This window comes from Eptesicus fuscus, chromosome 18 (genome assembly GCF_027574615.1).
Source record: "Eptesicus fuscus isolate TK198812 chromosome 18, DD_ASM_mEF_20220401, whole genome shotgun sequence".
In the NCBI taxonomy this organism is placed as follows: domain Eukaryota; kingdom Metazoa; phylum Chordata; class Mammalia; order Chiroptera; family Vespertilionidae; genus Eptesicus; species Eptesicus fuscus.
Genome location: NC_072490.1, coordinates 57737302 through 57750720, shown reverse-complemented (window position 1 = coordinate 57750720; position 13419 = coordinate 57737302). Strand labels below are relative to the sequence as shown.

Below are 13419 nucleotides of genomic sequence, written 5' to 3'. Positions count from 1 at the left end.
GAGCTGACGGCTGTATCGCTCAGCTAGCACATGTTAAGAGCAACGTCTTAACACAAACCGTGTTTCCCAGAACCTGCCTGCCCCACCTTCTCTGCCTGCTCCAGGCCCGCTGCTGTTCTCTTTTGTCTTTCGGTCGGGGACGTGCTGGGGCCGGTGAGGCCAGACTTCTCCCGTCACAGCACCCACGGCTGGAAGGAAGCCCACTTTTTGGAAAAGAACCAAAACCTTGTGTTACCTGGAGAGCTATGATGTCATATTTAAGTTTTGTATTTAAAGTGCACACATTCCTGGGAAGTGAGCACAGAGAAGCCTGGAGCCTGGAGGGCTGTCCTAAGGGGCCCGCACGCGGCCAGGCCATGGCTGTGGTGGACGGAAGCCCCTCCGCCCTGGGTGGGCGTCCTCGGGGGTGGGGACTGGGCCCAGGCCCTCAGATTCCTGTTCAGCCCAGTTTTCCCTGTTAAGGGCACTAATAATTAACCACTGTGTCCACAATATGAGGTCAGGTTGCTAGTCCTCTATCTGCAGTTATTAGCATGTACTTTCTTGACGCCACACATGTGAAAGGAGAAATGCGCTGAAAAGCCACTCAAGATTTCCTTCAGGTCTCAAGCTGTGAAAGGGTAGTCAGAGCTGTGCGAGGCGGCAGGGTGCAGGGCCTCAGCCTGCGCGAGGTGGTGAACAGGAGCTCATTCTCATCAACTGCCCGGAAGTCAGCGCCGCCCTGAGCCGTTGTTAGGGAAAGGCTGGCCTGGTTGCTGTAGTGTCCCTGCTGTAGCTGGAGAAAGCGGGAAACATTTCTAAAAAGTAATGTTACTGAGAGTAACTGAGAGCACGGTCCGTGTTTTCTGGCGGGGAGAGGAGGATTCTGTGCTTGGGCATGTTGAGTAGCTTCCCAAAGGCCTGGGTTTATGGGCTGCCAGTAGGCGCTGAGGTTTATTGAGCACCTGCTACGTCCCAGGCACTCGGCGTAGATTAGCTTTGGGTGCTCTCGGAGCCCCTTGCGGTTTTCACAGGAACACTCACCACAGTCTTCATCTCCTTATTTACACGGTCATTGATGGGTGTGTGTCTTCCCCACTAGACAGCGTCTCCAGGTGGATGGGGCTCTGTCACTGTATGTTCTTCACTGTTGCCCCGACTTCATTCAGCCCTGGGAGATATCCGTTACGAAATAAAAATTGCTGAGGAGGATGCGGACCCAGATGCAGAGCAATACAGTTTTAGAGAGGAGGAATGGGCAGAGTGGTGGGGAGGCTTGTTGAAAACTCGTCAGTTGGCAGAGTGCGGGTCCAGTTCAATGTCCGGTGTCAGGGCCGCTCCCTTCCCTCCACACCCGCCTTCCCAGGCTGCAGGGACCTGCCGTCGCCTGGGCCCCTTGTTAAAATGCAGATCGGCATCCAGCAGGTCTGAGATGGGCCGGACGAGGTAAGTTCTACTTTTCCAGAAGCCGCCCAGACCACTGTCCATACACCACGCTCTGTGTAGCTGAGGTCTGCCACGGCTGCAGTGCAAACCGTGGGAGCTTCCTGGTCTGTGGGAGGCCTGTGAGGTTCTGCTGGGAAAGCCCGGCTGTGAGCCAGAGCCCTCGCCCCTGCACTGTCTGCGCAGGGAAGAGCCAGGACCTGCTCCGGATGAATGCCCTGAGGCCTCCATCCCTGGGTCATCCAGGGGCTGGGTGGTGCTGCCCAGGGGCCCTGTCGCCTCCATTGTGTCTCCTCCTGGCCCCAGGTGCTACTTTTGCCCTAAAGAGGCCTCGTGCCCCACCTCCCATTGACCACGGAAATGCCAAGGAGTACAAACACCCTTTCCAGGCTTCCTCTGGTGTTTAGCTGACGGATGACCCTGCTGAGAACCCGTCACCAGACGCCGATGGTCCCACCGTCGTGTGCAGCCGTCTGGGGAGGATTCCGTCACTGCCCGTGCGGTGGGTGCCCACTGCGGAGTCCTCTTGCTGGCATGCTGTGGCAGTCTCTTCCTAAATACCCGCCCTGGCTCAGCACTGGGAGAGAAGTAAAACAGTTGGAATATGGAATAGTCAGAGCTGGCGGGGGAGGGGCCTAGGTCTAGTGGGACGGGTGACAGCTGCAGGGAAGCACGTCTGTGGGAGCAGGCACTCAGTCAGAGCTGCGATGGCTTTCCCAGGGCAGTTAGATGCTCGGCCCCACCTGTCCCTCACCCGCCTCTGGCTGTCTCCCCGTCTCCCTGCTGACAGTGAGATGGTGTCTGCGTTCTTGACTTTAGGCTCCGATTCTCATCCTTCTTGGCTGTTCCTAGCAGGACTGTCCATCATCTTTGTTCCTGACTGGGGCCTGCTCTGCGTCAGGTCACACGCACCTCCATGTTTGTGTGGATGCGAGATTGGAGGGTATGGATATATTGTGTTTTAATGGTATGCTAGTAAGAATTGAAGGGGCACCTTTAAAAAGACTTACTTTAACTCTGTATTTTGAAAGAAATCTTGCTTTATAGTCCTCAGATGTGCTCAGTGGTCATGAGGTGGTGCAATGAGATGAGGATTTACAAGTTGAAGGCATCCTTATACAGTACTAGTGACCCGGTGCATGAAATTCATGCACATTAAAAGAGAATTAATTAGAGGAAATATTTTAATATTGCTATTTGCCCTTTCTCTATAATAGAAGTGTTAGAGATGAAAGAAAATTAGTAAAACGTATATGAAAACCTTCCTCCTGTCAGAGTCTGGGGCGCACCATGGGAATCAAAGTCAAGTCCCCGCCCACTCACATGCGCCTCGAAATCCCGCAAGACGCAGACCTGGCCAGCCCCACCATTGGGCTAGATCCAGACCTGGCCAGCCCCACCCCATCAAGCCCACCTGGGTAGGGGGCGCGGCCTCAGGTCACTTGGCCTGGCGCCAGGGTGGAGGGGTGCAACCTGAGGTCCCTGTCAAGCCCCGCCAGGCAGGGGGGCGCAGCCTCAGATCCCCTGCCCCGGCCCAGTGCCACACGGCCTCAGGTTCCTGCTGATTGCTTGTTAAGGCTTGTTATGGGAACTCGGCCTCCGATGTGGGCACAGCCATCTTGTGTTATGGATTCCCTGCCTCCGCTGTGGGTGCAGCCATGTTGTTACGGTGTGATGGTCAATTTGCATATTCCCTCTTTACTAGATAGGATTGTTGAAATCGGACTGGAAGTAAGTTGCAGACACCTGTAGTTTGTCTCCAGTCGCTTACTGAACGGCTGCTTTAGTTCCCTCTGCCGGGCAGAGCGGCTCAGAGATGGACGATGCACCGGGACTACACCACGGGTGGGATTTTCTTCCAGCAGAGACGTGGTCTGACACCTTTTGTCTTTTCATTAGGTTTTCCCCTTTCATGGTATATTTTATTTGCTGTTATATGGACTTTAGTCGATGTAAAACTATAAGCCTAAGCCTTCGGATTGATAAGCTTCCCAAAGGAAGTGATCACTGTGTACAGATGTGGGAAGCCACAAGTACAAAAGGTAGCTTGCATCATACATGCATATGCATATGTATATGTATATGTACAGTATATGTATATTCCCATTTTGTAATATCTTAGCATCATGGTCATTTTTCCCATTAAAAAAATACTGTATTTTGTGAAATGATACCATCTTTGAGGCATTTCCCATTATGTAGACACCATGCCTTTAAATTATAGCAGTTGCTTAAGATTTTAAGGCAAAGTGGGCTCTTAGAAGTATGATTAATAGCAGGAATGAGGCTAATGCTGGGTCATCAGTAGCACTCCGTTACAAAAATGGTTGGGCTAATAAAGCATCTATCTTTTTGACTAATAAAACATTTGAATGATATGCGCCTCGTTTTTGCCGTCTAACAGTGACTTGATCCTGAATAAACTCTGAACGTGTGTTGCTGAAGGGGGAGCGTCAGGGGCAGGAGGGAGCTGGTGCTGAAGGCAGCGGGTGTGCGTGGTCTTCTGGGAGGTGGCGCCATGACTCCAGAGCCCGCTCCATTGGGGCAGGAGTAGGGTCTAGGCCGTGGTGATTGATTTCTCCGGCAGCATCCGTGCACACAGTAGGCTCTTCATCAGTGCTGTGTGTGGGCCTTGCTGGGGGCAGCGGGCTCAGCAGTCAGGAGAGCCCGCGTGGGCCCCTGCGGTCCCTCCACCCTGAGCTTGTGCACTCCCTGGCGGCTGGAGGAGGGTTTTAAGTGCTTCATCAGTCACTCGCCCGTTCTCATTATTGTGACTGGATGTTGAAGCGCCTCCATTTTCAGCCTGTTTGAGCCCTTCCGATAAAGCGGGGGAGGAAGTCTCCATCTGGTACGTGTGTCTTCAATCTCCCTCCCAGGTGTACGCTCGTTATTTAACGAAGAAAGAACATGGCTCGGCTCGGGCCTTGGTGGAGCAGGATCAGCCAGAGTTTAATAGCATTGGTCAGGGGGCGTTACCTTTATTAAAGAGTTTTTCTTTCCTGTAAAGGGACGCATACTGGCTTCCCTGTGACCAAGTGATAGAAGTTTCTTCTGAAACAGATGTGTGTTTGTCAGAAGTGAATAAACTTTAAAAACAGGGTTGGCGGAGGTGGAGGTGGAGACGGGGATGCCGGAGGCTTGGAATTGGGGTTGGCGCCCCTCGGACGATGAGCATGGCCACCCCGGAGGTCGGGCGGCAGGCTGACCCCAGAGAAGAGCTGTGGGAAGACCTAGCCTCCTTGGGACTTTCAGTTTTTAAAATCCGTTATCAAACAGGATAGAAAAGACTTCTCTTCCATTTCTTTTATTTTATGTATTTAGTAAAAAATGCTTAAAAATGTGGGGTCTGTGGGGAACAGAGTAAGTGAACCGGGCCCATGAGGTCAAACTACAAACTACAGGTGTGTTGGGTCAGGTGCCCGCGGCAGGGCAGCGTGGGGCTGTGTGCATCCTGCCGGGAGCACTCAGTGGCTCTCTGGGCGCACGGCACCCCTTCGGGTGAGCTTCCTGAAGGCCCCGGGCCCGGCCTGGCCGTGGTTGGGAACCGGCCACAGGCTGTGGGTTACGTTTAGGTGTGTAAACTCTGTCTCTGGTCTTTTCCTGGCAGTGGGTTCTCGGGCTTCAGGAAGGAGACGGTGCTCGGGGCCGGCGAACAGACGCAGGGCCGGGGGAGGATCGGGCGGTGCGGGCCCAGCGCCCCGCTCTGGCTCGCTCGCTGTTTGCCTCTGCGTCTCGCGCCAACATTGGATCAGGCCCTTCCCTCCTCTCGGTCCCCGCGTCATCTCGCCGCGTGCGTGCGTGGGGACTGAGCAGGAATTTGAATGTCGATCCTTGGGCACCCGAGGAAGGGCCTCTGCAGCGGCTCCAGCTCCAGCCTTGCCGCAGCGCCGGGAGCCAGCAAGGCGGGGCCTGGGCTCCGGGCCCCACAGGCCTCTCTGGGGCTGCGGAGGGCGAGGTCTCTGTGTCCCTTCCCTGTGTCCACGCGGTGCTGACAGTCCACCATCCAGAGCCCCTTCAGGGCCTGCGCCTGCAGCAGGCCGTCCTCTGACTGCCGGGGCCTGGGCCTGCTGGTTGGGAAAGGGGGCCTCTGCCGAGAGCCCCTCAGGAACCAGCCACAGGAAGCCAAACAAAAACAAAAGAAAAAGCACTCTCTTGCCTTCGTGACTCTAGGTTTACAAAACAAAGATTAGATCTTGGAGCAGGAACAGCCAGCGAAGGTTAGGGGTTTCAGTGGAGCTGGGTTGGGGGGAGGGGGCAGCGTAAGTCGGGGACCAGGGCGTGTTGTTTGTAGACAGGGACGGACGCCCAGCAGTCTGGTCGTGGCGGGTGTCATTGCCAGGCCCTTCGGAGGTGTGCCCTTCTTCTTTCCACCTCACTCCCACGCTCCTCTGGCCTCAGCGCCTTCTGCTCTGCTCGCCCTCCCAGTGCAGAACTCGAACAAAGCAATTAACTGGTGTCAGTGTAAAATGTAGATACCCACATATCAATTACCAAACTGTTTGCCAAATATATTTTGCTTATTAAATTATAAGTAATGGAGGAATGTTATTCACACTTACCAAAATTAAGTAGCTAGTATTGTTAAAGTATCTATAAAAAAGATTCAAATTAATACTATAATTGCAAATTATATACCTAAATATAGTGTCTCTGCTAAGGCATAACTTTCTTATACAGTAGCTGTTTTACATGTTAGTGCACAGCAAGCAAACGTTTTGAAAATAAAACATTTTTTCATAACACTTTCATTAGTGGACCCATTGAACTCATTCTTCACTCTTGGCTTTGAAAACCAGATTTCTTCGTTAGGCTGACAGAATGAACTCTTAACATCAGCTGATTAATATTTTATATAATCTTTTTAAGGGAAAAATTAGAACCTGATACAGTTTGATTTTTGCAGGTGGTTGAGAACGCTATAAATCTGTGTGTCTGTGGACCCAGTGCACTTAGAGGCATGTTGGGGAGAAAGGAGAAGTGCTTTTCTTCTAGATAAAGCATTCAAGGTTTGAGTCCTGTGTGACCCATATATTTCATTGATAAAAGATGAGCCTGGGAAATGAATGCAGTTACTCAAGCATGAAAACATTACAGTCTTCTAAAGCTGTGACCAAATCCAGCCTTTATAGTTTAAACCATGTGGATATTTTATTATCTACCAGCCAGGTGTAGGCTGAACTCATTTGGGGTGACCTCTTGTTTCTTATAGGGGCCAAGCTTTTTATTTCTAAGTAATGTCCCCAGTAAAGAGTTAACCGGATCTCCCTGGATTTGCTCTGGCTTATATGATGATGAGTAATGCGAGGTTGGTAACAGCAAATTGTTGTTTATAAGCAAACATGGCATTGTGCAAACAGGCAGGCCTGGTCTCCAACTGGCCTGATCTCATGGTGGCCAGCAGCTGATCTATGTAACACACAACCTTTCTGCCTCTAAATGTCAGAAGAATGACTGTTTGTTTATCTTGCTTTCTTTGCAGCTGTTTACCCTGTAATGCGTTTACCTCGACCTTGGTTCCCGGAGAGCGGCCCCTTTCTCCTCCCAGCGCTGTTTACATTAGTCCTGCCCCGGTGTCACCTACGAAATCTGTTGATTATTGCACCTGGTTAATGTTAAATTACTCTTGTGAGGTGATGTGTTTGTTCATAAACAGCAGTGCTGGGCCCTTGTTTACTGTGCCCATGGCAGCGGTCCTTGTTACACAAACACTGCTTTGTTTGCGGGTGTGAGCAGCAGTTTATCCTGCAAGGTCTGTTTTGAAAAGACACACACGGAAGAAAAAATAAAAAACTTGTGCTAGAATTTTGATAAAGAAAGAAAAAGGGGAACTGTCCCTGGAATGTGGTTGAAACAGACGTAGGTTTGCTTTTCTTATCTTTTGCTCGGATGAAGGGGCTGAGAGATTAGCAAGCTGTTTGGTTTTTCTAAGAGATTTCCTTAGTGTAATGATATCTATGCAGTTGTTTGCTTTTTTCAGAAGGGAGAGAGCTCTCCTGAAAGGCCACCAGCTCAGTGAGTGCAATCAGATGCTAGAACACTCCCGTGGAGCCAGCGGGCCTTAGCAGTGTAGGAGAAAGGCTAGTGCTATGAGCAGGCGCCCCTCGGCAGGTACAGTCTCGGGTTGGTGTTGTGTGTGCAGTGTGTTGTGTGGGCTGCATGTGACCGTATGTGATGCGAGCACTTTGTCAAGTTTGAAAGGGGAAGAGTCACTTTTAGTTTGATGTGTTCTGAATAAATTCTGTGCCATCAACAGAGACATCGTAACTGGGAGGAAATCAATAATTCATACACATTATAGTTTTAAAAGCTACGGTTTTGATTCTTACCTGTTCCTCTTCTTTGTCTCATTTTTCAGTGAGTTTGTGCATTGTAGTGTGTCTGGCTAAGTGAAGCAGAAGCCGTGTCTCCTTCTGCAGCACCTGTGGCTGTGCCCGGGCACGGGGTGCGCCAGGAGGTGAGAGAACACCAGCCCAGTGGTCGGCAAACTCATTAGTCCACAGAGCCAAGTATCACCAGTACAACGACTGAAATTTCTTTGGAGAGCCACATTTTTTAAACTTAAACTTTTTCTAACACCACTTCTTCAAAATAGACTCGCCCAGGCCGTGGTGTTTTGTGGAAGAGCCACACTCAAGGGGCCAAAGAGCCGCATGTGGCTCGCGAGCCGCAGTTTGCCGACCACGACCCTAGCCTGTCCTCTGCCACGTTCTGCAAGCAGCAGGGGCGCAGCTCCCATCAGCTGTGCTTGCTGTTGTGTAAATGTTGCTTGTTGCTGTTTCTGATTTGCATTGTGTTTCAATACTAGGCAACATGTGCTAGCATTTGCTGTAAATTACAAGGATCAGCAGACTGGGGTGAGGGTGGAGGTTGAGGGTCATGACCTTCAACAAAGTGTGACCTTTATTTCAGAAAAAGCCTGCTAATCTACCTGTAAGAGCAACTTGGGGTGGATGCCTGTGTGCACGTTGGAGTTTCTGAAGGGTTCGAGTGAAGAGTTCTTTTCACGCCTGTGGCAGCCTGCCGTGCTGTGGACACGGAGATCGCTCTCGCCGCTGGCATGGGTAGGGGCTGGCGATGGAGTGGGCAAGCCAGGAGGCGTGTCATGGAGCACACCAGGCATTCACTGGGGATGGGAACCTGGCCCTGTGTGTATGGATCATGTAAAATATGGAAACGAAAGAATATGTACTTTGAACTGGTTGGCCACTTCATTCCACCAGGCCATCCGTGAGAGTTGAGCAGTTTGAACGTTCAGCTCATTCAAGTTCAGCAGGCTTTGTTTTGTTCTGTGAAAATGCATTTAGCTCAGCACCCAGAGCACCGGCCCCGCCCACGCTGAGCGCAGAGGCTTCCTGGGCAAAGCAGAAGGCCCTGCTGGGTGTCCGTCTGATTATTGGAGCTTCTCTGGATTAACGTTCCAGGGGCGGCGTGCATTCTCCTTCGTCTTCTGTTTTCTACGTGGTTTCTTTGGAGCCCTCATCGTTGGCCCATAGTTGCTTTGATTACAGCACTTAAACCCTTGTCTACTGGGAGAGAAGGAAAACAAGGCCAGCAGTAGCCGAAATTCTGAAAATATAACTTAGACATCTGTAACCTTTACGGGGGTGGGTGCTGTTATCTAGCTCACTGATGCCGGGCAGAGATGACGTGCCCAGGACGTGTGAATGAGGGGCTGAGAGGGCGAGGCCTGTGGCCAGGGGGGGTGGGGGGGGAGCTGAGTCCCAGCCTGGGCCCGGGCTCCTGTCTTCACAAGGAAAGCCTGGTGGAGAGGAGACGCCCCTCCTGTTAGGGACCTTCCGGGCACCGCCCTGTTCTCCGGGCTGTTGTGCGTTAGCTACAGGGAAATCACATGCTCTTCGGCCCATTTTCAGCCCATCCGAGTGGTCCTCTGTATGTTAATTGTTCACCATGGTTTTGATGGAGGTTTTTGTTGGTTGATTATCTTTAAATTTTCAACGACTGGGATAGTCCTGCCTCTATTAAGATTCAAAATGACTTAGTGGCTTGAGGCGTTTTCTAGTTCCGGGGCCAGAACGGCGTCCTTCCACAGCCGAGCAGGAAGCAGTGTCCGCAGGTGAAAAGCGGTGGCGGGACAGGCCCTTCCTCTCGCTGACTCGGAGGTTAGGTTTGGACTTTTCTCCCATTCAGTCACTCAGTTCAAGATTCAGCAGCTACGTATCACATTCTTACAGGTGCAGGTGTGCCTGAAAGTAAAGTTTTACATAAGGCAAGTTTCAAAAACATTCTTGCTAAACAATTGGAGGTGGAGAAGGAGCCATTTTCATCTGCATGTCTCTTCCGTGCAATGGATAAACTGTGAGTGGTTTACCTGAGAGACACGCTGGCTCCTCTTTCCTTCCCCTCTGTGACCTGTGAAGGCAGGCGGGGGCCATGCCCGCCCTTAACAAGGAAGATGGCCTTCCTCCCAGCGTCTCACCCCTGAGGCCTCCCCCGGGCTCCGGAGGGCAGGAGGGGGGCAGCTCCCGGGGGCGAGGCCTGCCCTTGCTCAGAGGGGCTCCTGCTGCTGACTCACTTCTCCACCCCTGGTGCCCCACCCACCGCCCGCTACCTTCTCAACCTCTCCTCTGCCCTGTTCTGGGGCCATTCCAGTTTTGCCCTGACGTCCTGCGTGGCTAAAAAGGTGACCACTGTTTTTTCAAACATGCTTTGACAATTTCATTGCCCCTGAACTTTTCTTCCTTAATGCTAAATGAAATTCCAGATTTTTAAAGATAGATCTAGACCTCTACAGTGCACGATAAAGTTGATAATACATAAATCATTTTTAACAACAGGTAATATGCATAATTTATGGGGTTACGGTGCTATCTTTTTGATATTTATGATGGATAATGCTCAGTTTTTGCCCTCATATTACTGCTTTAAATTATACCACAAGAAAATTAATGAGAAAGTAGATTTATGGGTTTCATTTGTTTGTCAATTCGGAAATTAATTGGGTGTTAATTTTAGCCGTCCCTCATCAGACCAGGCCTTGCGTGTGCGTGCAGCGCTTTGCATTCATTGTGGCCGCCTGGCTCCGTGGGTCACAGCCCTGCATCCATCAGGCAGCCCGCTCACTCGGGCCTGCGTTCGGACTGCGGGCGCGGGTGCTTTGCGCTGTTCTGTTGAACTGTGAACAGTGGTTTGGGAAGATGGTGCTTCCTGACAGCGAGCGCCCTGACGTCTCTCCCTGAACTTGGCCTGGGACGGTGTTTCGCTGGAGGGGTGGCGGACAGCGGACGGTGGTGTCTTATTCACAGTTGTGGGCAGATCTCACCTGAGAAAAGGAGCCGCTGCGGTTGCTGTTTCTCTTGTTTTGCCCCCACCCCTGACTTTTCCTCCTGAAAGAGGGTGCTCCCAGCCCGTCTGTGGACAGTGACTCAGCACCCGGGGGCCAGTGTGGCCCCACCAAGCCCTTTGCCACCCGCCGGCCCCGCGGAGCTGGGCTCACCCTGCACCCGTGCGGGACTCTGCCCTGCCCCGGGATGCTCCAGGCCCTGCTCCGAGGGGACTGCCCCAGGAGCGGCTCACAGTGGGCTGGCTGCATGCCCAGGCTGCCCTACTGAGTGCCTGAGATGGGGGTGGGGGGCTCCTAGCTGCACTGGTCCTTAAAGCCCTCTGAGAGCTGGTGTTGCCGGGTCTAGTCTTGCACATGTAAAGGGAACCAGTTCATCTTCCTGATGCTTTATCTCAACACAGACTAGCTTTTCTTCCCTTTCCCGGCCCCGTGAACAGGGACAGAGGACTTTGGCTCTTCAAGATGGACACGGGTAATTCACAGAGCACTGCCTTTAGAGCCAGAGCGAGCCCCGCTCCATCCTCACTCGCGCCCGCCTTAACTCTGCAGGCCAGGTGGGTGCTGGAGGCCGCCGCACGTCCGTGTTTCTAAACGACAGAAATGCCCACAGTCCCTCTCTTCTTGGAGTGCTCTCTTCCTCCTGCCCTCCCTTCCCCTTCCTTCCTTCCCTCCTTTCTCCCTTCCTCCCTCCTTCCTCCCTCCTTCCGCCCTTCCTTCCTTCCTTCCCTCCTTTCTCCCTTCCTCCCTCCTTCCTCCCTCCTTCCGCCCTTCCTTCCCTCTTCCCTCCTTCCCACCCTTCCTTCCTTCCTTCCTTCCTTCCTTCCTTCCTTCCTTCCTTCCCTCCTTTCTCCCTTCCTTCCTCCTTCCTCCCTCCTTCCGCCCTTCCTTCCCTCTTCCCTCCTTCCTACCCTTCCTTCCTTCCTTCCTTCCTTCCTTCCTTCCTTCCTTCCTTCCTTCCTTCCTTCCTTCCTTCCTTCCTTCTCTAGGGGCTTCTTCGATGGGACAGGACCGGACCGAGTAACCACTCGAACCCTTCCTGAAAGTGACTGCAGTAATTCCCCCTCTCCCCCTAATACATTTTATAAAAGTGTGTTTAGTTTAATTTGCACATCCTTTCATGGACAGGCCAAGTTCTTTAAGGGCATTTATTCTGCTTCATATAAATAATTGATCAGCCAAGTTAATTTACTTCTGCCTGACTCGGTCACCCTTAATTAACTGCCCTGGAATCAAGACTGAACTTTCTGTGAGCGGAACCCTTCCAGGCAGGAGAGCAAGGGCTCTATTTTCCCTAAATTTTCAGCATCAACACTGTAACCAAGGAAGTAGTCATCATAATAAAGCAGTGCTTTAATTTACTATAAATACATTGGCCTGGACATTATGAATATTCCAGAATGCTTCCAGAGAGCAGCTCTGTTGGCAAGAACAATAATAAACAGGCCGGCGCTCAGCCGTAGCCCGCTCTGCGAGGCCTCGGCCCAACGCCCATCTTGTGAGATCAGAAGCTCGGTGACCTGTCCCGGCAGAGAGAAGTGGCCCTTGGGCCCCCGAGCTCCCTGACGCCAGGCGACCCCAGCCTGAGCCCTTGTCAGTGATTCCATCCGCTCCATTCGGTGCCATCACAGACGGCCTCTGTCCTGGGTGGGTCCGGTGACGCCACGGGCCGCCTCCCGCAGAGGGCCGGGCAGGCCGCGGGGAGGGCGGGCTTTGCTTCTGGAGAAAGGACTTGCTCGTGGGTCTGTGGCAGCCGTGCCCGCCGGGCGCCACGCCTTCACAGCCAGACCCATGGATGGCCGTCACCCTTCTGGTCCTCAGCCTGCCCGGAGCGCGGTCGGCGGCCGCCCGGGGCAGCGTGGTGCGGCCTGCGGGTGCTCTGGCCGAAGGACACGTCGTCCCAGACACACGGACGTGCTCTCGGACGACTCTGAACTGTGAGCCTCCGTAGCAAAGGACAAACACGGCTGTTGGCTAAGAAGGCGGCACTCGCACCTTTGCGTGGCGATGCTCTTCTGCCGGCGGTCACCTCCACGGTGGCTGCTCCCGAGCCGCAGTTCTCTGCTGGCGGGCGCGCTGCTCGGACTCGCCCAGCACTCTTGCACGTTGGAAGGTCTGTCCTTTACTGAACGGTCAAGTTCACTCTGAAGTGGGGGAGACGAGGGCCAGGGCCAGGTGTCTAACCTGTACATTGGGGTCACATCACCTGCCTTTGCTCTCTCATCGGTGCTGTGAGCGTGAGAAGTTCACCAGAGAGCTTGGCAGTCTGCGTGCGAGGCAGAGCCAGGCGCAAAGGCTTGTTAAACGCCTGGCCCTCCCCGGGGAGCAGCGGTGCCCCCCAGTGTTGCTGGCAGTGCCGGCACCGCCTCCTGCTTGCTCCCCTCCTGATGGTGTGGGAGAGGATGGGAAACTAAATCTCCCACCTGCACACGCCTGTGGGCACGTGACTAATGGAGGACATCCTCAGACCAAATAACCTTCATCGGCGTGGGTCCCAAAGCCTGCGCGCGCATGACCCCGATCGCAGACGGCGCTTGGCCTCAGGCCTGCCGCCTGCACCGCGGCCCTGGCCGCCTGCCCTGGCGCTGCGTGGAGCGGAGCCTTCTCCTCAGCGGGGGCGGAGGGTCCTTCCCGCACCCCCGCGGGTCAGACCAAGGGCAGCGCAGACCCGCTTGCGCCCCTGGCGTCCCGACGGCCAC

General features: G+C 53.2%; 1 protein-coding gene across 7 annotated transcripts in view; it reads left to right on the top strand.

Moving 5' to 3' along the window:
* The window catches only part of FOXP1 (forkhead box P1), a 565106-nt gene that overhangs the window by 336156 nt on the left and 215531 nt on the right, over positions 1–13419 (top strand). The window lies entirely within an intron of this gene.